At 42.4% G+C, this 24,215-nt stretch overlaps 1 protein-coding gene and 1 long non-coding RNA gene across 2 annotated transcripts in view; both read left to right on the top strand.

The window, feature by feature from the left end:
* PGBD5 (piggyBac transposable element derived 5) overlaps positions 1-24,215 on the top strand; it is a 102,510-nt gene that overhangs the window by 22,263 nt on the left and 56,032 nt on the right. The window lies entirely within an intron of this gene.
* On the top strand, positions 9,900-19,292 carry LOC144585892 (uncharacterized). Its single transcript, XR_013540492.1, has 2 exons — positions 9,900-13,044; positions 13,871-19,292. It is a non-coding gene; the product is annotated as an uncharacterized LOC144585892 (long non-coding RNA).

The following is a 24,215-nucleotide window of genomic DNA, read 5'->3' as shown; positions in this document are numbered from 1 at the left end:
AGTAGATGATGATGATGATGATGATGATGATGATGATGATGATAATAATAATAATAATAATAATAATAATAATAATAATAATAATAATAATAATAATAATAATAATAACAACAACAACAACAACAGAAACGGCATTGGTCGCCCTGTGTGATGACCTATTGAGGGAGGCTGACCGGGGCAAAGTGTCCCTGCTGGTCCTCCTTGACATCTCAGCGGCCTTTGATACCATCGACCATGGTATCCTCCTGGGGAGGCTCTCCGAGCTGGGTATAGGGGGCCTTGCATTGGCCTGGCTCCGCTCCTTCTTGGAGGACCGCCCCCAGAGAGTGCAGCTTGGGGAGAGTGTATCGGCCCCATGGAATCTCAACTGTGGGGTCCCACAGGGGTCGATCATCTCCCCAATGCTGTTTAACATCTATATGAGGCCGCTGGGTGGGGACATCAGGGGGTGTGGAGCCCGGTGTCATCAGTACGCTGATGATACCCAGCTCTACATCTCCTTTCCACCGACCGCAGGTGATGCCGTTTTGTCCCTTCAGCGCTGCCTGGGGACCGTACTGCAATGGATGCAGGAGAACGGGCTGAGGCTGAACCCAGACAAGACGGAGGTACTAAGGGTGGGCGCCCCCACAGTCGGGGGCTTGGGAAACTCCCTCTCCTTTGGGGGGGTGACCCTCCCTGCCAAGGATGGGGTCCGCAGCTTGGGGATCCATCTTGACCCGGCGCTCACTATGGAATCCCAGGTGACGTCGGTGGTCCGAACCGCCTTTTACCACCTCAGGCGGGTAGCCCAGCTGCGGCCCTATCTTGATGTTGGGGCGCTCACCACTTTGGTGCATGCGCTCGTAATCTCAAGATTAGACTACTGTAATGCGCTCTATGTGGGGCTGCCTTTGAGGTTGCTGCGGAAACTTCAGATGGTGCAGAACGCGGCGGCCAGACTCCTTAGTGGGGTGAAGAAATTCCAACACATCTCACCCACCCTGACCGCTTTGCACTGGCTGCCCATCCGATTCCGCATCGACTTCAAAGTGTTGATGCTTACATACAAAGCCCTAAACGGTTTAGGGCCTCGATATTTGGTGGAACGCCTTCTGCCACCAAGATCTACCCGTATCACTTGCGCCAGTCAGGAGGTGAGGCTGAGGAGCCTAACGCCGAGGGAGGCCCGGAAGGAAAAGACAAGAAATCGGGCCTTCTCGGCGGTGGCTCCTTGCCTCTGGAATAACCTTCCCCCTGACATTCGCGCCGCCCCCTCGCTGGGTATTTTCAAAAAACAACTAAAAACATTGCTGTTCTGGCAGGCCTTCCCCCCCCCAGCCAATTTCTGATTCCTCTGTTTTTTCCCTCCTTGCGTTCGATCTAACTCTTGAATATGTTTTTATATAAGTTGTATTAGCTATTGTTTTATCCTTGTTGTAAGCCGCCTAGAGTGGTCCGTTGATCAGATAGGCGGGATATAAATGAAATAAATAAATAAATAATAAATAAATAATAATAAGCCATCAAGTAAATTTCTGATTTATGGTGACTCTTTTCAGGGTTTTCTAGGTAGAAGTTACTCAGAAGTGGTTTGCCATTCCCTTATTCTGGGGGTGCCCTGGGACTATCCAGCTTGCCCAAGGTCACACAGGCTGTTTCTTTTGGAATACGCAATAGGATACACATCCCAACGTTTGGTTCTGCAGCCAGGTATTCTCAGAATGAGAGCTTGGAAAAAGTAATTTTTTTTCGATGTCAGTTTCTAGACACACAGACACACGCCACCCAGTCACCCATGCTCTAGTCACCCATGCTGACTAGAGGATTCTGGCAGCAGTTCACCCAAATTGACACTTTGTTAAGGTTTGCTCACAAGATAGACATCATTATCATCATCATAAGACAGATTCATCAAGCAAGAATGCAGGCCACTCTGCTAAGCTGAACTGGAGAACCCACGTTGCATCAGGAGATAGTTTCCCATAATTCTGCTGGTGCTGGAACATGGGAATATGGTGAACCCCAACCAAGATCACTGGTTATTATTTATTTGTTGCTCTTTATTTGTTAAGACAGGACTCACTAGAGAAGGCAATGATAGCAAAAGTGGAAAGCAGTAGGAAAAGAGGAAGACATAGCTGTGGTCTTTAGTTTGCAAGAAGTGAGCAGAGCTGTTACCAGCTGGAGCTTTTGGAGAGCACTGTTTCATAGGGTGACCAGGAGTCAAAAGCAACTTGATGGCTTGTAAGAGCAACATGTATTTGTTACATTTATACAGTATTCTACTTTTCAGCCAGATAGCTCAAGGTGGGATACATGGCTCTCTTCCACCTCTGGACAGTCTACATGTGATATAGGTCAGGCTGTTCAGAGGATCACTGGCCTAAGTCAGCACTCTGATCAGTACACCGCCCTGGCACCCCCAGTATTCCTTGGCCTATGTTATATGTGTTTCCGTTCACCTAGGTCGATTTCTACACAGTGTGCCACCTGGTAGACTGTATCCCCATCCTAACTTATGTTGCCACATTACTTTTTCTGCTAGCTTGTCTATGACTGTCATTATTATTTCTTTGTGCTTTCTCTGTAGAAATCCTATACCTTTGGGACAGGTAGTTCAAACTTATTCATTTGAACATTGCTGGCTATGGATAATTGCATGGTGTCTTTAACATACTCCAAATAATTTTAATGTGATGTGAAGTGCTGCTAGGAGAATCTCCAAAAAGGAGATTCCCCAGACTCTTAGAGAAGGGGTCGGGGAAATGTTTTAGAGACAACATTGGAGGATTGTGAAGGGCTGGGTAAAATATGTGTCTGCACACATGCTGAATAAATTTCTGTTGAGCTAGTCTATGTATAGGTACACATACACTTTTTTTAAAAAAGGAGAAGGGTTACATTGATGAGGGAGGTGGGGAAAAGATAGTCAGGTTGAGGAATGGCATAATGTCTAAATAAGAACAAGGGATGTCAAAGGAAGGTTAATACAAATGAGACCGCTTTTCTTGGGAAGGGGGAACAGGATTTGAGTGCTGATCATAGTGGGAAATGGCTCCTGGCTCTATTTTTAGTGCCGTGTTGCACAAAATGTAGCTGATACAGAGAGACACTGCTTCCTAGAGTACTTACTGTTCCTGTTCTTGCACAGACCTTAGAATAGCTCAGAGTTGTAAAAGAAGACTTTTGTCGGATCCACAGGTCTGTTGCCAGTGACTGGGAATTTCCATCCCGTGGTTATACAGTGAGGAGTGCCTATTTAAGGGACCCTTTTATCTTTTTCATGAAGGCAGTTTTCAAGAGAACAAAGAGAAGGCAAGACATTATTCTGTTCTGCAGATGTCATGACAATGACAGACAGGGTTTTTGTTTTGTTTTGTTTTGTTTTATCCACCCTGTTGCATTTTGATTCCTTCTCAGTGTTCACAGCCCTTTCTTTCATAGCAATGAGCATATGAATTTATATTTTAGTTCAAGTTGAGGATCACACTTCATGTATCCAATGAGCTGGATGAGATTCATGAAAGCTGATGCTGTAATGTCATAATTATGGCTCTTACGACTCAGTGGCTTGGAGCACTTGGGCCGGGAAATTGAATCCCCACGGTGCCTCCCAGCCCAGATCACCCAAAGCATGCGGAGCTGGGTAGGGTTACATACCCTGCCATCTATGTGGCGTTGGGTGAGCTTGAGTCCCAGAGTGCCACCAGAAGGATGGACTGGCCACTTGTAACTACTTCAAGTTACAGTGGGGTCTCGACTTACAAACGACCCTACTTGTGAACAATTCAACTTACGAACCCGCCCTAAAGGGAAATAAGGACAAAATACGTACTTCCCTCGAGTTACGAACAGGAAAAAAAGTGCCCCTCCCTCCCCTTAGAGGCTTCTGGAGGGGGAAAAAGGGTCAGAAACTTAAAAATAAATAAAAGAAAGTCACTTACCAGGCCTTGGTAGCTCCCAAACAGCAGGAAAAAGAGCAGGAAACAGCTAAAAGCCCACACCAGAAGGGAGCCTGGCAGCCATTTTGTGCTTCCCCCCCCCCGCACCCTCCTCTCCCCGCCTATCAGCTGATCGGCTGGCTCTGAAGAGGCTTGGGGAGGCTTGCTCAGCACCTAAAAAGCCTGCCTGTGTGTCTTTTGTGCTGAAAAAATCAGCACAACATGCTTTAAAACATGATTTTAAATTGGCTTCGTTGAAAAAAAAGATTTCTAAAGTGCTTTGCAAACTGTTCCCTGCCTTCTTCCTCATTTCCTGAACCTAAGTGAAAAAAATTTCCCCTCTAGTGGCAGAAAGCGGAATAGCAGCTTCCCAGTAGTTTCTATGGACAGAAAAGAGCAGATACAGATTAAATGGTTTTCAATGCATTCCTATGGGAAATGCAGATTTGGCCTATGAACTTTTCGACCACCTTCCAATACGGATTAAGTTCGTAAGTCGAGACCCCACTGTAGAAAATTCTGGAAGAATCACATTGGGTTAGAATTGCTTTGAAGCGACAGAATTATCATGTAGGTTGGCACAAGATACTTGTTTTTTGTTGCCATAAAATGTCATGGTCATCCCTCTTGAAATGTTCCCAATACTATACTCTTCACAGGTGTTGTGATTACATATACATACTTTAATGTTACAGCATCAAGCCATACATAAAACAAAATTAAATGCAGAGCTTCAAGTACTGACATGTACTGCAAAAAGCCAAATCAAATAAATAAAAAGCAATAAAACTACAAATATAACAATGTAAGACCACTGTCTTAAGTTTGGCTATCCTGGCTACTATGGCATGCCACCCAAAATTTCGCTGCCAGTTCTGTAGTAGTCCGATTTTGATCAATTAACAATTGGTGTTGTGATTGCAGACCCCATAATCCTTGCCCACATGATGGTGTGACAGGAGCTGCACTCCAAGGCAAGACCACTTCCTCAGTTGTCTGGATTTGTCCACAAAAACTCACATTAAAATATAGGAGTTAGTTTTTGAGGTGCCACAACTTTTTTGCCTTTATTCTTCACTTTTCATTTTGTTTTTGCTTGATATCCACAGAGTATGTCTGTCCAGTTTATACATCTGGGAGCTCAGCAAAAATCACACAACAGCAGTATTTGGGGTGCTTGTGGGATTGCAGTCCAAAAATGTAACTTTTTACATTTCAGCTGCAGAGATTCTCCATACCTAGTAAGTACAGTTCTATGGATGTGTGCTCCAGTTTGAAAAATGTTTTACAAGTAGCATAGTTACCTGTATTTTGTATAAATTCTTCTTTTAGCTAATGAACAGAAGAACAAACCTGTATTTCCAAAATGATGTAGTGAGTGGGAATGACAGCAGAGTTCAGGATGTTTTGACTTGTTAATTACAAAGACTTGTTAATTTAAACAAGGCTGTTGAGCTCCACCTGAAGTCTTTTAAGATGGGAAAAAATAGCCTTTTTTTCAAAACGGGCAATGGATTTCTGGCCACTTCTGTTTTTTTTTCTTCTCTCTTATTTCCCCCTCATTTTTGGAAGTCCATTTGGCAGCCAAATTGGGGTAGAAAATTGGCTCCCCTATTCCCCAGGCTCACCTGTGTTAAAATAGTTTGTAACGTTATCAATAGTTTTCAGGGTAGGGTTGCACACAGATAAATAATGAACTCCTTTGTAAAAAGTAATTGTTCCACCTCTAGGGAGCTCTAACCAGATATTAGCTAGCTGCGTAACTTTGTGAGTTTGGGCACCGGGAACCAGGGTTTGGGAGTTCAGTTCCCCACTGTGCCTCCTGATAGAAGAACCAGCCTTTGTAGCTTTGGGCAAGCTACACAGTCCCAAGTGCTCCTAGAATAAAGAAATATTAAAACAGTTCTGTGTATTTTATATGTAGAAAATCCTGAAGACCCAGTGGCATCATAAGTCAGAATCAACTTGACAGCATATTACTGTTTTTGTTGTTGTTAACAACAGAGAGATATAATCTTGACCTGGGAAACGCAACAGTGGTAAGCATAATCACATAATTTCCATGTTTATCTACTCTTTGCTGTAGTGATATCAACCATATCTTAAGAGTGTTGATCGCCATTGCCCTCCTCTATACATGTAAAGTTTTGGTCTCACGGGCTGGCAGAGACTGTTCTTTTCAAATTGCCTTTCTGAAAAACAAAAGAGAGATTAGTTAGTCTCATTTTAACTTAGCCTATTCAAGCACAGAAGGATGGCTTGAAAGGGTTGGAGAAAACCTGTCAGAGGTATGAGATTGCCATGTCATTGAAAGGCTACTCTATATTTCCACATTTGGAAGGAATGGGAGTGGTGTGTTAGACCGCAGAATTGCCAAAAAATTGCCAGAAAAGAATTGCCAGAATAGCCACTTTGAGGGTCACAGCCTGCTACCAAGTTTTGAATTTCAGGTGAAATTCTCTTTTTGCTACATGGTAGAAGTACAGAGATCCACAGAGGAAAATAGCTATAATTTCCCTATAATACTTCCAGTTACATACTTGTGTATACCACTTTCTTTACTCCGCACATGCTAGCAGCCAACCAGCCAAATCAACAGCAACAAACAGCTGCCACCAACAGAGGGATAGAACACTCAGCAAAGAGGTGGGGGCTCTCTTTGAAATTCAGAAACTGGAAGGAACAACTAGTTAGTGCTGGATAGATAGGCAGTTACCCCAGCAGACAAAAGTCTTTCCCAGTCACTCAAACTACAGCCAGCATGTGAGCCTGTTTTGGAAGAACCCTTTGAGGTGCCTTCTCAAATACAGTGGTACCTCGACTTACCAATGTCTCCACTTGTGAATGTTTCGAGTTACGAACGCTTCCATTTGCAGAATGTTGCTTTGACTTGCGAACGGGGCCTCGACTTATGACCGAAAAAAAAAAGGAAAAAAAACCATTTCCTGCCCTTTTTTTTTTTGACCCAAGTTCATCTTAGGTCAAAAGAAGAAAAAAATAAATAAAAATTCTCCCCCTAGTGGTAGAGTACAGATTAACCGGCTTTGCATTAGTTCCTATGGGAACTAATACCTCTACTTACGAACAGCGCCTCGACATACGAATGAAAAACAGCTTGAATGGATTAAATGGTTTTCAGTGCATTCCTGTAGGAAATCTTGCCTCGACTTATGAACTTTTCGATGTACGAATGCCGTTCCGATATGGATTAAGTTTGTAAACCAAGGTACCACTGTAGGAGAAATATGTTAGCAGGGAGCATGACCCTAATTCAAAACTACTGAATGAATTTTGTTGTGACTTTTTTGGTCATAGATGGGAAAAGTTGCTTTTCTGGACTAGAACTCCAAAACTAGAATGTCCGTTGGGTAACTCATCTCTGTTTGTGATTCAATGCAAGCAGCAACTCTGGAGAGAAATAGTAGGATAGTTGATGTTTCACAAGTATCTGGAATAGGATCCCAGTTCAGATGAAGAACATGTTCCACATTCAGGTCTTCAAAATAAAAATGGTCAACTTAAACAATAGGAATATAACAGATACTACATACTTTGTTCTCAACTGTTTTGTTTGTCTTATCCGGAAAAGGCACCTCAGTGAGGAATTTTCAAGCTTCTTGAGAGTCCTTGGCTTCAGGTTATGGCAAAACAAGCATATCTGTATTTTCCTGTAAAGGTCTCCATAATTTGCACAAATTGTCTCCATGCAAAACTAGTCTCCCTGCCTTTTGAGAACTAAAGAACTGTATAACTAGTACAGAATAACCAGCTGATTATTAAAAACCCAAATAGCCCCTCCACTGTTTCTGATCCATAACACTTAATGTGACACTGTGGCAGCCATCATCATTTTGCACAATTTACATTATTGTTTTGTTAAAAGTGTTATGTGAGTTAAAGTGTAATTTGCATTATTTCTGAAACATTTTTAGAAGTCTTATTCTCCTCCCTCATCAAAAATGCAAAAACAAACAAACAAACCCCACCCTCCCAAGACAAAACATTTTGGGGTAAGGAAAGTAGTTCTTTATTATCCTTACAAACATCAGTAATGCAGCATGTCTGTGGCTCTTGCAGACAGAGAACTGTCTATGCTGGATTTTTATATGTAATCCAATTTCTCAATTACTTGCTAGTATGGTATCTGTTTGTTTAAAGATTTATTTGACTCATGGTTTGCAAGACTACTGAAGAAAGCATATCCTTCTAGGAAGAATCTATAGGCATCAGATTTGCTAATTTCCCTTTTGAATGATAAATGGGATAAATAAATAAAAATTGCACATTATTCAGTATTTTTGAATAAATGTGCAGAAAATTTAGTCTGGGGGAAAAGGCCTAAAATGCAAAGAAAATTGTCATTATAAATTTGCATACTCTAGAAAGAGTATGTACCAAAATGTGCCCAAGATTTCCAAAAGAAAGGCAACAACAAAATCTTAGTGTCCGACGTAAAACAAGGGTAAGAATAAAATATACCGGTAAGTGGAAATGGAAGAGTTATAAAATTGGAAGAGAATCTTTCACATCTGTTATATATACATACACATGTACTTTTTTCTCAGTGGATTAAAGAGTTTAACTTAAGCAGGCTGTTTGACTCTTCTCCCACTGAAGTACTCACAAACATTTATCTTAATAAATGAATATCATTAAAGCTTTCACATTATATTTAAGTACATAGGTAGTCAGAATTGCATGAAAACCAGTTTGTTATTGTGATATTATGATTCAGGAGTCAATGGCCCCCTGTTTAAGCTTAATTTTGAGTACTATGTCTAGGTCTGGACAATGCACTTTAAGAAAGATTTCCACAATCTGGAAAAATTCAGAGGACTAGCATGATCAGGGGACTGGAAACCAAGCCCTCTGAGTAAAGACTGAAAGAACTGGACATTCTTAGCCTTATGAAAAGAAGACTGAGACGAGATATGATAGCCGGGATGTTTGTGAACAGAAAAGAAGTCCTCAGACCAAGGAACATTAGTGCATATCTGCAAGGAGCTGACTAGCTTCTCCCTCCTCACCACACACACACCTTTAAAAATTAAATAACTGTCCATCAGGTTTTTGGTAATGCCAGGAAAAAAACAGGTTTATGTTATAAATGGTGAAGTAATCACTTAACTAATAAATATTGGAAATAGTTTAGAATAGTAAAATTCTCTTGATTCTTCTTTATATGTGCTAAATTATATGGATTATTTTGCTTATCATGAACATGAAGAATTAGTTGCTTATGTAGTTAAAGTGGCAAGTGTCACATATTAAAAAAACAATTTATAACCATGTAGTAAGAAACTTGGAAGAAAAAAAATATGGATTATGAATTTATTTTAAAGGCTAAATTAGAAAATTATAAGGGGGAGATGACATCTTTATAAAAATGGATTCCATTTAGTTCATATTAAACAAAGAAGTTATAGGTTTTAAACCTAATCATTTCCATAAATAAGAAATCTTTTGCGGGAGGGGAGGGGTCGGACAACAGCAGCTGAATTCAACAGTCAAGCAAAACTGTGCTGGCTGTAGAGTTCTTGGAATTTTGTTTCCCAAATGAAAAGGATCAGTTTAATCTGTTTGACCACCTTGTTGGCTGAAATCCTGTTTTGCTGTTCTGTGAAAGGTGTAACTTTGGAAGTGAATTTCCTGAAGTTAAGAAATCTCTGTAAGGTATTATAATAATATGTGGTAATCCTTTTTCAGAGGTTTCTAGGTGGAAAGTATCAGAAGTGGTTTTCCACCATCCCCTTCCTCTGGGGGGGAGGTACCCTGGGATTGTGCAGCTTGCCCAAGGCTATACAGGCCGACTCTTACTCGTAGGAGGGGCACAGTGGGGAATAGAACTAAGAGCCTCTTGCTGCGCAGCCAGATACCTAAACCACTGATTCTTAACCTTGGGTTACTCAGGAGTTTTGGACTGCAACTCCCAGAAGCCTTCACCACCAGCTGTCCTGACTGGGGTTTCCGGGAGTTGCAGTTCAAAAGCTTCCGACTAACAAAGGTTAAGAACCACTGACCTAAACCACTGAGCTATCCAGCCAGTAAAACAGAGGACACCGAACACTGAACTGAAACACCATTCACATGCTTTTTAGTTCATTCGGGGCAACCATAGCCAGCAATATGTATTTTTGAAAAGAGGTTGCTTGCTTAACTAAGACGTTTCTTTGAGCATCACACTGTGAAGCTCAAAGAAAAATCGAAAGCACAGAAGCATTTTTGAAGAAAAATCTTGTCCATGATATTCAAAGAGGTATGAAAAATCCCTATGGAGCTTTGGGTCCCCCCACCCCCATCATAAAATGGCTTCCTATATTATTTCAGGAGGAATTTTCTTGAGTTGGAGGAAAGATGAGCTTTACACGGCGTTGGATGTCTCTTGACTTCTAATTGTATGACTGCTTTGTTCAAAAAGAAATTATAAAGGAATTCATTCAGGGGAAGAAAGTTCAAAAGAAAATATGATCTAAAGGAGTAGAAAAGAACATACAGAGTTGGAGCAGGTCTTACAGTAAAACCAGTTGCTCACAACTGAAAATCGTTAAAGCAAATTTAGGGCTGGTAGACACTATTGCAAACTTGCCTTTACACAATATTTTTCTTTTCTGCTACTCTCACAGTGCAGGCTGGAGTGTTCTGATATTTATCGCTGCGTTTAACAATGTACAGGAAAGGATGACTCTGCTATTAGACAAAGTGAAGTAACTTCTCATGGTGGACGACATGGGTGGGCAGTACTGGATACCTTCCGGGTTCTCCCTCCTGTCTTTGGACTGGCCCTTCCTTGGAAGAAGATGACTGTACGTGCTGCTAGGGATGTGCAGGAAGAAAACGTCTGTTATTGTTTCATTTTTGGTCCTTTCAAGGATGTTTTTTCTGTGCACCCATCCTTTTCTTGAACTTGAAATAGACTGATTCTTTTGGATTCTTTCATGTTGTGTCTCCCCATTCATGTTCTGTCTGGCACTCATCCAAAAAAGCCCTAAAGAACCTGTTTTTTAAAAAAAACTATCGACAGCCAGTAGCTTATTCACTCTGCAAGGAATGTAACATGGCAAGGATGGTATGGGGGAAATTCTCCCCTTTACCATTCTGCCTGCCTGCTTTTCTGTTCCAGCATGCTCTTGAAAGGATAAAAAAGAGCTATAAGTATAAAAGGCAGAAACCATTTCTACCTCCTTTTCTCCTCGATCATGAGTCTGCCTCCAATTGACACTGGGCATGAAGGATCGGGCCCACAGTGCTACCTCTGGGCTAGCCATGAGCTGCAACATTCCCGTTGGTTTGCTGCTCACTCTTCTAGTGGTGCGGCACAGAGGAGCACTGATCATTTCTTCCATTCTTTGTCTGTGCTGCACCACTACTCCAAAACAAAACAAAACAAAAACAAAACAGGCAAGGCAGCAGAGAGTCAAAAAAGCAGGTGACATAATTGTGATGAAGTAAAAAAAAAGAGCAGCACTCCTTCTCAATTGATCTTGGCCATTTTACAGATTCAAAATTCCCCTCTGTCTGAACACTTGGATTGGCTGGAACATTTCTTGGATAATTTGACAAAGCATTGAAAACATTTTTAACAAAAGAGGGAAACATGGAAAACACTCTGTGTGTGTGTGTGTGTGTGTGTGTGTGTGTGTGTGTGTGTGTGTGTGTGTGTGTGTGTGTGCGCGCGCACACACATTCTTGTTTAAGCGAATCAGTAATGCTTAAGAAGAGACTGTCTTTTGGGAACCAATGGAAGAACCAGAAAGTATGAAAAAGAGCCTCTTCCATGTTTTGTTCCTTTCATTTTTAACCTGAAGTCCCACCGTACATGCCACACACACATTCTCATCTGTGCCTGCTCTCTTTAGGTATGGTGGAAAATCCTTTCATCCTTCCCAATATTAAAGTAAGATTTTATTGTAAATCCACTAAGCATCTATACATAGCCATTGATATAAGTTTATCATCTTTATGATTCTGAGTAATAATAGGAGAAGAGCTATTTTGGATCAGCTGTGTTTAGTCCAGCATTCTATTCCCAGTGATCTAACTTCATTCCCTAATGGAAAGCCTATAAATAGAACAAGAATTGTTATGTTCCATCAAGTCGCCTCTGACCTGTGGTGACTCTATGAATGAACAGTCTACAAAATGTCCTCAACAGTTTTGCTCAGCTCATGCAAACTGAACTCTGTGGCTTCCTTTAAGAGAGTCAATTCATCTCATACTTGGTCTACTTCTTTTCCAACTGCCTTCTAATTTTCCCAGCATTATTGTCTTTTCCAGAGAATCCTGCCTTCTCATGATGTGCGCAAAGTAGGACAGCCTCTGCTTCAACATTTTTTTGCCTCTAGAGATAATTCAGGCTTAGTTTGCTCTAGGATCCACTTGTTTTTCTTTCTGGAAGCCCAGGGTACCTGCAAAGCTCTCCTCAAGCACCACATTTCAAATGAATCAATTTTTTTTCCTTTCCGCTTTCTTAACGGTCCGGTTCTCACCCCCACACATGGTGATTGGAAATATGTGGATGGCTTTCACCTTGGTCTACAGTGACACATCTTTATACAGTGGTGCCTCAAATTACAAACGTCTCGACTTTATAAACAATTTGAGTTATACGACTAGCTCTGGCCGCAAAATTTTGCTTAAATTTGTGACTGGAGCTTTGAGTTACAGTCGGGGGAAATGGGAGGGAAAAAGGCAGGGAATTCAAACTGCTAACCATTGGTGACAAAGAGGCTGCTTCTTTGTAGCTTTTTCATCCCAACGGTTGGAGAGTATGCGCTCGGAGGAGGCTTTGGCCTGCCTGTTAAGGTGCTGCTTTCCACTTTTTAAAAACTGCCTGTTCTGGGTGGGGTTTGCAGCATGGTTTTGAGTTGGGGAGTTACGTTTCTGTGCTGTGATGGGTCTTGCAGTCTTTGTTTTTTTGGGGGGGGCGGTTCGCGTTTCCAATGGGTCTTGCAGGGTTTGTTTGCTTTTTGGTTTTTTTCCCCATTTCCGATGGGTCTTGCAAGGTTTGTTTGCTTTTTGGTTTCTTTGCTTTTTAATTTCTGATGGGTCTTGCAGGGTGTATTTGCTTTTTGGGTCCCTCCCCCCATTTCCGATAGGTCTTGCAGGACTTGTTTGTTTTTTGGTTTTTTTTCTCTCTTTGGCTGGAACAGATTAATCATTTTTCTGATGAGTTTTCCTTTTTTTGTTTGTGTGTTTTTTGGTGATTTTTCCCCCCAGCCAGAATGGTTTAATCGTGTTTCAATGCATTCCTATGGGAAATGGTGCTTCGACATGAACATTTCGATTTACAACCATCTTCTGGAATGGATTAAGTTCGTAAGTCGAGGCACCACTGTACTTGTTGACCTTTTCTAGTTCTGTATTCAGAAGAAGGATACAGTACTTCAACTTGCTTTTCAGATTTTGAAAGGGAGGGATGGCCCTGTCTGAAGTCTGGACAACCTGTAATTCAAGTAATATGAAGAGCATGGAAAAATTACATTTTTGGACCAAGAATTCCATAGCTAGCATGGTCGCTGGCAGTGCAGAATAGAGGTGTCTAGGAATAGCTACCCAAAAAAGTAGTTTTTCTAAGCACTACATATATTATAGAATGGGATGGTAATATCCTCAGATATCAGAATGAGCTGTAATAATTTGAACTGCAGGTGGAAGATACCATTTTTAGTATTCTTGTTTGACATGTTTATTATTTAAAAATAAACAAACTCCTGCACTCTTGGAGTAATAATAACAGATGGAATATGTTAGCATGACTGTATGACTCTTTCTCCCTGAGTTTTAGCTTTACATATAGTAGTAGTAGGCATCCTTCAGTCTCGAGAGACTATGGCAGTGGTGTCGAACTGTGGCCCTCCACATGTTCTTGGACTTCAACTCCCAGAAGCCTTCACCACCACCTCTGCTGGCCAGGATTTCTGGGAGTTGAAGGCCAAGAACATCTGGAGGGCCACAGTTCGACACCACTGGACTATGGTATCGTGCCCTGTATGGAGGACTTGGAACAGCATCTAGTGTGGCTGAGGAAGCCAATTCGAGAGTGACAATCTCTTCCACACTGAAGACAAATCCAGTCTGTCCCCTGTCCACCTCCCTGGTTTTGTTGCTTTTGTGACTTCCTCTTTGCCTCGGCCTGCTGGGCAAGGGTCTCTTCAAATTGAGCTTTACATATATGTAACTGTTATTAAATTGCAAGATCAGAGATAGCATTTATCTCCTTTTCACATTGTAAGTAGTATTGACCTGATCAATGACGGTTATCATTTGGATAAAAGCCAGCTGACATGACACATTATTTAACAGCAAACGTCTGATTCAGCATGAAATATACATGGAATCCTTTGCTTTTTCCTACTCTCCTATGGGAAGGTTTTAAATTGTCAAGAAGCCATTCAAAAACTGGCGCTAATTAATATCCAGCAGTATTTGTCTGCATGTCAAGCTCATGCCATAAACTTTTCCTTCTCCCTCCTCCACAATGTACAGTGGACCCTCGACTTACAGACGGCTCGACTTACAGACTTTTCGAGTTACAGACTTCTCTGGCTGCAAAATTTAGATTCGACTTGCAGCCAGAGAATCGACTTACAGACCAGAAAAAAACCAAAACGGAACAAAAACGGCCTGTTATGGGATTAATCGGTTTTCAGTGCATTGTAGGTCAATGGAGATTCGACTTACAGACTTTTCGACTTGTAGCCACCATTCCAATACGGATTAATTCCTTAAGTAGAGGGTCCACTGTGAACATCTCCGTGTCTCCGTCTCCCTGTGTTTCTCTGAATCCTGCCTGCATGTTCTTCCTATCCTTTGTATCACAGATTCGGTTTTGCCTTCTTACATAGAAATTCAGATTTGTGTGTGTGTTTTTCCTAAAGCATGAATTTATTTACACATTTTGCTTAGCAAATGTATAAATAAATCCATCTCATGGACTGACTGACTGATTTTTTTTGCCCTACCTTTATCCCTCATTGATTTTACTGTGTATTTTTTTAAAAAAACCTGTATGCCTTTTAGCAGTTCATGTTTTAAAACCTGCACATAGTTTTGTTTGCATTGTATTTCTCATAAAAGCCTTGTATGTTTTTCCAGTGGGCAAATTCTTGAGGAACAATGCATTTTGGGGGAGCAAAGGACAAATCTTTTGTGGTGCAAAAACACCACTTTGTTGAGACTTCTGATGGCAATGACTTTTTCACCCTCCCTCCCCTCTACCGAGCTGTACCACAGGATATTTCTCCCGTCAGGTTGCAGTAGCATGGGAGAACCTGTCCTGCTCCACTGTATGAGTGGTATAAGATTCTTCCCCTGATTCTTAGCCAATTCTCTCTTTGCATCACATCTCTTTAAGACACAATCCACAGTATTTGGTAGATTCCCTCCCAGGCCCTCTGGAGAATTTGAAGGAAGAGCTTCAGGACAGAAGGAAAGATCTGATTCCTGAACTTGCCAACTTCTTGCCGTCTGCTGTGGTCCACCCACTGTTTTGATAACTAGGGCAAGCATACATAAGAGGACAGATGGGCAAGAAAGATGTGGAACGAAAACAGTAAAAATAGACTCCAGTAAAGAAGCCGATTAAATGAGTTTTGGAATGGGAGGAAAGAGAACAGAGACATAAGGGATGTGGGTGGTGAAAGAAGGGGGGAAATTGAATGGAATATATCTCATAACTCCTCCTTCCCAATTTATTTCATCCCGCTTCCCCCCCCCCCACACCAGGTTTTTTGTTTGGTTGGTTTGTTCTTGGATGGAGCACAGAACAATATCTCTTTCTTTCATTCCACACATTCTGCCTTCACAACACCCCTGTGGTTAGACTGAGATTTGTGACTAGGTTATTAATTCCATCATATCCAAAAAGTGCAAGATTGGATAATGCTGGAGTAAAGCTTGAGAGAGAGAGAGAGAGAGAGAGAGAGAGAGAGATTTAATTCTATTTTTTGTTGTAAAGAAAGAAGTTCAGCTAGTTTCACGTATTGATGCTTGTTTGTTAAACAGTATAAAAACCTGATTTCTTCTACCACCTTTTGCATACTTCAAGATAAATGAATATTTGCCAATTTTGTTAAATTTGTGTCTTAGCTAAATAAAAATGTATTTACTTGCAGGAAATGGTTATTACAGACCTGAGCCTTAGACATACACAGCAGTTTCTTCACTAATGAGAGTTTTTCAAAGTTACTTCTCTGTTGTAAAATTTAATTACTTTGAAAAGTTCCTTTTAAATGGCATTTTGATAGGTGCTTTGTCAGATTTTAAGCTTTTGTTTTATCAGTCCTATGTGGCAAAAGTGGTACTGCTCTGTTTCATCTTTTGTATTTTTGTAAATATTTTCATTACATGGTTTGTCTGGAAGAATGTGGCCTTTCGAAGAATGATTGCCTACACTGTTCTTTTGTAGGTTATAAACACTCATTTCAGTTTTACCCAAAAACAGATCACGTACAGTATTTGTTGAAATGGGAGAACTCTCTGTAACCAACCTCAATTGTAGGCATCCTTTAGTCTCGAGAGACTATGGTAACGTGCTCTGAATAGAGTGGTCTTGGAACATTGTCTAGTTTGGCTGAGAAAGCCAATACGAGAGTGACAATCCCTTCCACACTGAAGACAAATGCAATCTGTCCCCTGTCCAGCTCCCTGATTTTTCTGCTTTCGGGAGTGCCTCTTTGCTCGGCCTGCTGGACAAGGGTCTCTTCAAATTGGGAGAGGCCATGATGCACCGCCTGCCTCCAGGCTGAACACTCAGATGTTAAAGTTTCCCATCTGTTGAGGTCCATTCCTAAGGCCTTCAGATCCCGCTTGCAGATATCCTTGTATCACAGCTGTGGTCTCCCTCTGAGGCACTTTCCCTGCACTAATTCTCCATATAGGAGATCTTTTAGAATCCAACCGTCAGCCATTCCCATGACATGCCCAAGCCAATGTAGATGTCGCTGTTTCAGTAACCTCAACCTCAATTAATAATTGGATAACAGCATTCTAAGCCAGTGGAAATGTCTGAATGCTCTTACACATCTGGTGTTTCCAGGCTGTAGAATATTTTACAGATGGTGAATGTGATTGAACATACATATTCTGAAACATCCATCTACAAGGAAAAATATATTGAATTTGGTGGGGGGGGGTGCTGAAGGCTAAATAGAGCTCCATTACATTGCAAAAATATTACTGGTTTTATTTGGTTTGTCTGGATATTTATACACCAAGGCCCCAGTACTTTCTACAAGAGAAATTGTTTTAATCCTTCAATTGACAGTGCTTAATGATTTTATTGCAAGATTCCACACAGTACCTTTCAAACACTGAAATATTCACCTGGACAGCCTCCTACCCTAATAACACTCCCCTTTGTTCATTGGTTTCCTGTTGTGACTTTTTGCTCACGGAAATGTTAAGTTATTAAGTGGGGAGGGGGATAAATGGCAGCACTTGTCTCCTAAGAGCCATAGGACAAAATATTTCTGCACTCCCACAGACTCAGCCAGCAGAACCTCTTGGGCCTGTCCTGATCATGGAGGAAAAAAAAATGTCTAGATTTCTGGCTGAAGCAGTATCGACTTCCTGTTAGAATAAACACAACAGTGTGCTCTTTGGGATACCATCCTTAAGGCAGTAACTCCAGGGAGCCTAAACAATTGAACAATCACTCTTTATAAAGAGATTTAGTCTTTTTGTGTCATCTTTAAATGGTACTGAATTAATTCGGAGCTAATTATATGCCTAGCTTGCTTTACATTTACAATACATTCCTGTGTTGTTCCTGACAATAGAGGAACCAAGATATTAGTACAGTATCTCGGTTCCTGTGTTTGGAGGGTTCACATTTCTACTCTCAGGAACGCAAGAACAATGATGGCATTAGAAATGGGAAGGAGCCAACTTTGGTTCTAAATGTGTACTTTAATTGCTTGAAAAGAAAGCAGTGCACCTGTAAACAGTGCCAGTTTCTGGTTTGGGCCAGGGCCACGTCAGGCCCAGGCAGGAAGCCCAAAAGGGGTGGCTCTGCTTTTCTTGCTTACAATCACTCTCTTGTTCTCCTTCTGCCACCTTAAGAGAAAGGTCAGAGAAATGAGCAGCAACAATGGCCAGCAGGTGGGACTAAACCAGCAGGCATCTGATGAGGGAGTTTTAGGGCTTCACAATGCCTGCCCCTGCTACTAGACCAATTTGCTCTGTACAGTTTTGTGAGACTGGCCTCGTTTTCACTTCTCCACTACAGTCTTCTATTCCTGATAAGCTATCTGCTGCAGTACTGAGTACCTGCTAGTTTTTCTTTGGGTAGGTGCTGTTCGTTTATGCCTCCTTGCGTTCAGTTCCTGGAGAGGAGTTTACAGAAGCTGTATTCAGTCCCTGAGGAACTCTGGTGCTATTTCTAGACAGAGCTCTGACTTAACGGATTGTTGGCCTCTGATTTGAGTTCCTATTCTCCCTTCGCAAAAGTCTGAAGGCCTCCTTCAGAAATCCAGATACACTATTGTGTACTCTTCAACCTCCTCTTGCAAATATCTGAGTATTGCCATAAATACTTTTTTGGGGGGGGCAGGGGTCTACTAGGTCTTCCATAATCACTGTGTCAAGTGGGAAGGGGGATGATGCTTTACAAGTTCAACCTACATGAAAAACTTTTTCGTTTCTATGTAACTGTACAGTTTTGGGGGGTGGGGAAGATTGTACCTAAAACAATCTACCCAGATGCTTCTGGGGGGGGGGCACTACAGGCCATCTTCAAGATCAGAGGTAGAGAAAGAGGGAAATGGCTACTGTGGGATGACTAAAGCCCCTAGTGTCCTGCATGGGCTGGTACAGCCCTGAAACTTACCCGCCCTGGTGAGGGGAAGCAGAAGTTTTCATTTTAAAAAATGGAAATATTTTTTAAATAGAAATAGCAGGTGTAGGAGACTGATCTGAATCTGGGCCCCAAGTGTGAGCAAAGGGGGTAGAGTCCCCACCATAATAAGAAAGAACTGCTGAAATTAATACATGCCACCAATTAATGACACGTGTATTTTCACCCTGTGACCAAGGAATAGGTGGACGGATAGGAATAAAACAACCAAGTTTTCTGGAACACTGAAGCAGAGAAATATTTTCAGAAGTGAGACTCAGAGCACAGTTACACTATGGAAATAAATCAATAGCCTGGATCAGGGTTTTTGAAATCAGTGTAAAATCATGTGTAGTCACATGATTTTTCAGTTGGTTTGTGTGTTCTCTTGGGACAACTTTTAATTGAGATGTAAGATATGTGGTATATCGGTTGATGAGGCTATGCTGGGATTTTAAAAATCATTTTAAAATTGGTGTTGTGGGAGCTCTAGCGTCCTGTGTGTTTTGCCCTCCTGAGGCTATGCATTCTCAAAGTGAAATGTCTGCACCAAAAACTAAAATAAAACCTCATGCTGCCGTAGATATGGGGGAATGCTCTGGTTGCTGGCACATTGCCCTAGAACTGCTTTTTGAGGCGTTTGTCCTGTGGCCTCCCATACTCGTCCTGGCTGCCTCTCACACAGCCAGCTCAGGCCCTGTGTTGAGGTGATGTGGTGGGAGGAACAAAAGGCATGTCCTTTACTGTGGTGTGATTTTCTATATTTTTATTTTTTTAAAAAATCAAACTGGCTAGCACTATATCAGTGTTACAGATTAAAACAATATACAACACACCAGACCACAAGGTTATTCTTATGCCCTCCCCTTCTTCTCCCTCAGCAGGAAGCCAGCTGCACTAGCCACTCTATTTCCCTGGAAGAAGAGAGAAAGAGCAGACAGGCCAGAAAGAGTTAAAGTTATTTTTATGAGTCCCTTTGTCATGCTTTAATAGTTGTTTTATTTTTTTTTTCTAATAGGGAATAGCGCTAGAACAGTGTTGCAGATGGAAATATATATATATAACAAATTGGATGCAAGATTACCCAAAAGCCCGGAAACTGGCATCTAGTCCAATACTTGACAAGCCTCACAGATACAATTTACTTTACAGATACAACACTGGCAAGCACATATGTAAAAATTATTCAGAATAAATCAGGTTCATAATTGTGTTAAAATAAAGAAGCCCTTAGCAGGTGTTTTAAAAAGCTTACTAATAATTTTTAAAAAATCACTTCCCAGCTTAAAAAAAAGTATGCATGCTCAGCTGTATGTCATGTAAGGGAATATTTTAAAATTAATTTCAAGTGTGCTAAACCTGACACAAACTCAGGAGAATTTTGAGGTGTAATTGCACACAGAGAAAGAGGCAAGCTCTGCCGGTTCCTTTCTGGGGATCTGATGAAGGATGTTGAGAATACAGTGGTGCCTCGCAAGACGAATTTAATTCGTTCCGCGGTTAATGTTTGTGACAAACCCAGACCTACTGGGATCTGCCACACTTTCACTAAGCTGCCACCAACCATTCCCTATAAGAAGTCACACAGACCAGGGATGGATTTTCAACAAATAAAAGAATAAGGTTTATTTAAATACAACACACAGGGAAAATAAAATAATCAGGTGAATAAGATAAAGTAACGTGGCTTATTCTCATTCATACATGCATACAGTTTGGTTCACACAGAACCCTTAACTTGAAGCACAGACCCTGAACCTATCAGTTCTGGCTAACCAACAGACACCTGAACCTATCAGGTTGGTACTCTGACACACAGACTCCCACACCAGCTTCTTCTTCCCAGCTGCTGCTTCTTCACATCCCAGCGTCTCCACACACGCTCCACATATATATACAGTACAGCCCCTCCTCCTGATGTCCCGCCTTCCACTCCCCATAGGATGGAACTTTCCCTCCAAACCCATGACAGACAGGTAACATCAGTGCTGTATGTAACACCTCCTCTCTTTATAAGTTGTTTTGTAGGGGGAAAGCTAACGTGCTTTTTCCCAAAAAACAACCTGGATAAAACACACAAAAACATTTATACATACAATATCCTACTTGCTTATACTTACATTCTAAGTTAACCATAGCAATTAGACATTTAAACATTTACCATATACATTACATCAATTTACCTTTATTCATACAAACCAAGTTCAAAAAACAGGTACATTTAACCTTTTGTCATCAATATATACACATAGTCCATGTTCTTTCGCCGTCTTCATTCTTCAGGTCTTCTTGACAAGGCGTCAGCAACACAGTTCACTGACCCTCTGACCACCTTCACTTCAAAGTCATAGTCCTGTAGGTTTAAAGCCCACCTCATAAGTTTGCTATTGTGGGTTTTCATTGTCTTTAACCATTGCAGTGGTGAATGGTCAGTGCACAGAACAAAATGTCTTCCCCAGATGTAAGGCTTGGCCTTCTGGATCGCGTAGACTATGGCCAAACACTCCTTCTCCACGGTTGCCAAATGTCTCTCACCTTTTTGAAGTTTCCTACTCAGGTAGGACACTGGATGCTGGTCACCATTCTCATCCTCCTGGCACAGAACTGCTCCTACCCCGCTGTTAGACGCATCGGTGTAGACGATGAACTCCCGGTCGAAGTCTGGAGCACGCAGCACTGGATAGTTGATGAGCGCCTGCTTCAACCTCTGGAACGCCTCCTCACAGTCGCTGGTCCACGGGATGCGGTCATCAGCCTTCTTCCTCGTCAGATCGGTCAGCGGAGCCGCAATCTCGCTAAACCTCGGGATGAACTTTCTGTAGTAGCCCACCAACCCAAGAAATGATTTGACTTTTTTCTTGGTGTTGGGTCTGGGCCAATCACGAACAGCTTCTATTTTGGCCTCCAGGGGTTTTATCACTCCTCCCCCTACCATGTGACCCAAGTATTTTATTTCTGGGCTACCCAGCTGACACTTGCTGGCCTTTACTGTTAGCCCTGCTGCACTTAACCTCTGTAGCACTAATTCCAGGTGTATCAGGTGATCTTCCCAGGTATTACTGAAGAGCCCTATGTCGTCAATGTAGGCCACTGTAAAGTCACTGAGCCCTGCCAAGGTCTGGTCCATCAGCCTTTGGAATGTGGCTGGTGCATTTCTGAGACCAAAGCTCAGGACTCGAAACTCATAGAGACCAAAAGGGCTGCAAAAGGCAGTCTTTTCTTGATCCCTGGGATCAATTCTTAATTGCCAATATCCCTTTACCAGGTCTAATGATGAGATGAACCGACAACCCCCTATGGTTTCAATCAGGTTGTCTAGCCTGGGCATTGGGTAGGCATCAGGAGTGGTTACACGGTTTAATTTCCTGTAATCGACACAAAACCTAATGCTCCCATCAGGCTTGTCCACAAGGACTATCGGAGAGGACCAAGGACTAGAAGAGGGGACGATTATGTTCTCCCTAAGCATCTCGTCCAGCTCCTTCCGCACCTTGTCCCTATAGGGTCCCGTTACTCGGTATGGGGATACTGCCTGCGGGGGTGCATCCCCTGTGTGGATCCGATGCATCACTCCCTTCACTATCCCCGGCTTGTTGGAAAACACCTGTTGATATTTACTAAGCAGCATTTTTAGTTCTTGCTGCTGGTCTTGGGTGAGTGCAGGACTGATCTTTACCTCCTCTGGGTTGTATTTTACTTCCCCTCTACCCTCCCAGAAAGGTAGTTCAGCTTCCTCACTCTCAGCTGCTTTTATCGCAAATAAAACCCTCTGTTCCCCTCTGTAGTAGGGTTTTAGGGCATTCACATGAACCACCCTCCTTGCTTGGTTCTCCTCCTGCTCTATAAGGTAGTTCAGGTCTGACATCTTGGAAATGACCCTATATGGTCCTGCCCATTTGAGCTGCAGTTTGTTCTCTCTGCAGGGCCTAAGCCAAAGCACTTCCTCCCCTGGGTCAAAGTGCCTCTCTCTAGCTTTGTGGTCATACCATGTTTTCTGTCTGACCTTCTGAGCTTGCAGGTTTTCTGCTGCCAGCTCTAGATTTCTCTTTAGGTCATTCATCAAGGTGTCTATGTATGTCACAACGTCTTGTGGGTCATCCTGGGTGATCTGCTCCCAATTTTGTTTGATCAAATCAAGGGGCCCTTTCACCCTTCTCCCAAATAAAAGTTCAAATGGACTGAACCCGGTACTGGCTTGTGGCACTGATCGATAAGCAAACAAAAGGGATTGCAGCTTCTGGTCCCAATTGTTTGGATTCTCTGCCAAGTAAGCCCTAATCATGCGCATTAGAGTCCCATTGAACTTCTCAGTTAACCCATTACTTTCAGGATGATAGGCAGTGGTTTCCTTGTGCTTAATTCCACAGATTTGCCATAAGCGTTTCATGAGCTTTGATGTGAACGATGCGCCCAAATCTGTGATTATTTCTGAGGCAAATCCCATCCTGGACATATACCCCACCAAGGCATCTGCCACTGTGTTAGTTTCAATGTTAGTCAAGGGTATGGCTTCAGGGTACCTCGTGGCATGGTCCACAATGGTGAGAATGAACCTGTTCCCCCTCTTTGTGGCCTTGGGCAAAGGTCCCACAATATCCACCCCTATGCATTTGAACGGAGTGTCAATCACAGGCAAAGGGCACAACTTTGCTTTGGTCCTGTCGCGGCTATTCCCCTGCCTTTGACACACATCACATTGTTTACAGAACTCCCTGATCTGCTTCCCTATGTCAGGCCAGTAAAAATTCTGTGTGATTCTCTGCTGTGTTTTGTTCACCCCTAAGTGTGCAGCAAACATGTCAGAGTGCCCCCTTTGTAAGATCATGGGGCGATACTTTTCAGGTACCACCAGCTGACTTCTGATCCCATCTCCCCCTTTTGAGATATTCCTCAGGGTCTCTCTATATAAAATCCCCTTTTTCTCCAGAAATCTCACTGGGGTTTCAGGTGTTAGCTGGGCGTCAGTCACCTGTTCAAAACACTTTTGGAGAGTGGCGTCTGCCTTTTGCTCCTGACCAAATCTGCTGTCTGTGGTTAAGGTTTCCACCACAGCTTTTGAACTTCCCCCACCTGCTTCCGTCTCTGGCTCATCATTACCCCCCTGAACTGTCCCCGTGGTGGCTTGTGAACGTGTAATCACTAGCACCCGTTTCACATGTTCAGCCAGGTCATTTCCCACGAGCACGGCTGCTGGCAGAGTCGATGAAATTGCTAGCCGCCAAACTCCCCTCCAGCCTTGAAAGTTCACCGGTACCTCCGCTACTGGCAGAGAGATTACCTGCCCCTCAATCCCTGCCACCTTCATGCTCTCATTTGGGATTACATACTCCCTAGGAATAATATCTGGATGGCACAGGGTCACCTGGGAACAAGTGTCCCGCAGCCCCCTATACTGATGGCCAAGTATTCCTACGTCCACCCCTGCTGTCTCAAACAACTGAGAATCTGTTCTCACGAGC

Source organism: Pogona vitticeps, chromosome 1, assembly GCF_051106095.1.
Source record: "Pogona vitticeps strain Pit_001003342236 chromosome 1, PviZW2.1, whole genome shotgun sequence".
Taxonomy (NCBI): Eukaryota; Metazoa; Chordata; class Lepidosauria; order Squamata; family Agamidae; genus Pogona; species Pogona vitticeps.
The sequence above is the reverse complement of the archived record's forward strand: the minus strand, read 5'-3'. Positions and strand labels throughout refer to the sequence as shown.